Raw genomic sequence first — 3,482 nt, forward strand, 5'->3', positions numbered from 1 at the left:
TTTGTCGTAATGCCATGATTAAATCACATAGTAATCATCGTTGCTATGTATTGAACCTTTATTTGTCAATTGCCCACCTGTAATTTGTTCACCCAGCATGTTAGTTATCTTATTGGAGAGACACCACTAGTGAACTGTGGACCCCGGTCCATTCTTTTACATCTGAATACATTCTACTGCAATCATTGTTCTTACTGTTCTTTGCAAACAAACACCATCTTCCACTCGATACGTTTAATCCTTTGTTTTCGGCAAGCCGATGAGATTGACAACCTCACCGTTACGTTGGGGCAAAGTATCTTGATTGTGTTGTGCAGGTTCCACGTTGGCGCCGGTTTCACTGGTGTTGCGCCGCACTACACTCCTCCACCAACAACCTTCACGTGCTTCTTGGCTCCTACTGTTTCGATAACCTTGGTTTCATACTGAGGGAAACTTGCTTCTATACGCATCATACCTTCCACTTGGGGTTCCCAACAGACGTGTGCTTCGCGCGTATCAGTATGCAATATGTCCCCGTGGCAGTTATCAGGGATGGGGACGGGAAGAACTTTGCCTCACGGGGACGGTTTTGGTTTAGTAATAACCAGCGGTTTCTCTCCCCGTTGCCAAATGGATCCTCAATTGAGTCACCAATTTTTTGTAGTACACAATTCAAATAAATAGACTTTTTTCTGCGAAAAGTACAGCGACCTATTAATAATCATCAACGTAGTACAAAGTGACCTAAAAGTAATAAAAAATCATACCACCAAGAAGCAGATCTCCGATCAGAAGACCTCATTCAAGGCCGCGATAGACACCAAGAAGGTTGACCTCAATGTAGGCAACAGTTCCAAGCAAGTGTCTGTCGGAGCTGGCCTGGACCCCAAATAGGAAGACGCGCTCGTTGAGTTCCTGCGAGCTAACATGGATATCTTCGCATGGCAACCTTCTGACATGTCTGGAGTACCAAGAGAATTCGCCGAGCACTACCTCAACATAAATCCTGGTGCAAAACCGGTGAAGAAAGCTATGCGACGCTTTGGAGACAAGAAGCACTGCACCATAGGGATGTAATTAGCAAAGTTACTAGAGGCAGGATTTGTAGTAGAAGTTATCCATAATGATTGGATTGCAAACCCCGTCCTTGTACCCAAAAAGAATTCTGAAATACTAAGAATGTGCATCGATTACTCCGGCTTGAATAAGCATTGTCTGAAGGATCCGTTCCCCTTGTCGCGTATTGACCAAGTCATTGATTCGACGGCAGGGATGTAACTTTTGTGTTTTCTTGACGCATATTCCGGGTATCACCAGATCCGGATGAAGAAGTCCGACCAAAAGGCGACTCGTTCATCACACCCTTTGGCACTTACTGCTATGTCACCATGCCTTTTGGTTTGAAAAATGAAGTTGCCACTTACCAGCGTACGATGCAGCGGTGCCTGAAGTACCAAATTGGCTGGAACGTGCACGCTTACGTCGACGATATCGCGGTCATGAACCGGAAAGGATCCGACTTGATCAGCAATCTCACGGAAACTTTGAAAATCTCCGACGGTACAAGATGATGTTGAATCCGCTGAAGTGCGTCGTTGGCGTGCCAGCCGGAAAACTCCTTGGCTTCATTATATCTCACAGAGGCATTCAAATAAACCCGGAAAAAATCAAGGCTATCCTGAACATCAAGAGGCCAACTTGTCTCAAAGATGTACAACGATTAACTGGTTGCGTCGCTGCAATCAGTAGATTTGTTAGCCGTCTTGGCGAGAAGGCACTACCTTTGTACAAACTGCTGAACAAAACATACAAATTTGTCTGGGACGATGCAGCAGACGCAACACTTTAGGGGTTGAAAGATATACTCTCTTCCCCGCCTATCTTGGCAGCTCCGGATGAGTCAGAGCCTATGCTCCTCTACCTGACAGCTTCCAACAAGGTCATCACTCTCGTTATCGTGGTGGAGCGAAAGGAAGAAGTTCATGAGTACGGAGTCCAAAGATCAGTCTATTACATTAGCGAGGTCCTGACGGAATCCAAGCAAAGATACCCTCACTTTAAGAATCGAGCCTACAGAGTGTTCCTAGGTAGCCGGAAGCTGAGACATTACTTCCAGGAGCATTCCATGACAGTTGTGAGCAAAGCTCCATTGTCAACCATCATCAACAACTCCGACGCAATAGGGCGCATAACGAAGTGGGGAATAGAACTCTCTGCCTTCGACATCAACTACAAAGCCAGGTCCTCGATCAAGTCCCAAATCTTGGCGGATTTCTTCATCGATTGGACTGAAGCGCCGGAGGGCACACCTGTGCCGGAACCTGAAGCTTGGGTCATGCACTTTGATGGATCCAAGCAACATCAAGGCTCGGGGCTGGAGTTACCCTGAAGTCACCAACCGGAGAAGAACTGCAGTACGTTCTGCAGATTCACTTCGAATCTACAAATAACATGGCGGAATATGAGGCTCTACTACATGGTTTGCGCATCGCTAAGGAAATTGGGATCAAGCACATCATATGTTGCGGAGATTCCGACCTAGTGGCACAACAAGTAGCCGGAACCTGGAACGCCGTAAACTCGTTATGGCGGCTTACGAGACGAAGTTGATGAGATCGCCAAGTGCTTCCTCGGATACAAAGTCAAGTACGTCGGGAGACATGACAACACAGTGCAGATATGTTGTCCAAGATCTGATCCGGCAGGAAACCCATTTCGCCTGGAATTTTCCTTGAGCACCTATAGACACCCTCAGTAAAGGGCGCTAACCAGGAAAACCCAGATGTAGCAGTGTCTCTGGCTAAGGAGGTGATGGTTATCACTCCGGCTTGGACTCAGCCTTTCCTGGATTACCTCATCGACAGAAGTTGCCGGAGGATGAAGTCCTCGCATGACAGGTCGTCAGACGAGTAAGCTCCTACACAACATCGATGGACAACTCTATAAACGAAGTGCAAATGGTTATTTCTTAAATGCGTCTCAGATCAAGATGGCATTGAAATCCTCAGAGAGATCCTCCAAGGTGATTGCGGGCATCATGCCGTTCCCAGGTCCCTTGTTGCAAAATGTTTCCGGCAAGGTTTTTACTGGCTAACAGCTAAAGAAGATGCCGAAAAGATAGTCAAAACTTGTCGTGGTTGCCAGTACTACGCTACTCAACCAAATGCTCCGGCTCAGGAGCTAAAGACCATCCCTATCACTTGGCCGTTTGCGGTCTGGGGGCTCGACATGGTCGGAAAATTGAAGAAATCTTCTCCTGGCAGTTTTGAGTACCTCTTGGTCGCTGTTGACAAGTTCGATGAAGTGGATCGAGGCAAAGCCAGTGAGAAAAGCCGATGGTGCTATGGCACTAAAATTTTTTTGTAGCATCGTAGTGAGATACGGCATCCCACACAGCATTATCACATACAATGGCACGAACTTTGCACAAGGAGAACTGAAGGATTATTGCAGTGACGTAGGGATACGGCTTAACCTTGCCTCTGTGGCTCACCCACAAT

The sequence above is a fragment of the Lolium rigidum genome, chromosome 3 (genome assembly GCF_022539505.1).
Source record: "Lolium rigidum isolate FL_2022 chromosome 3, APGP_CSIRO_Lrig_0.1, whole genome shotgun sequence".
NCBI classification, from domain to species: domain Eukaryota; kingdom Viridiplantae; phylum Streptophyta; class Magnoliopsida; order Poales; family Poaceae; genus Lolium; species Lolium rigidum.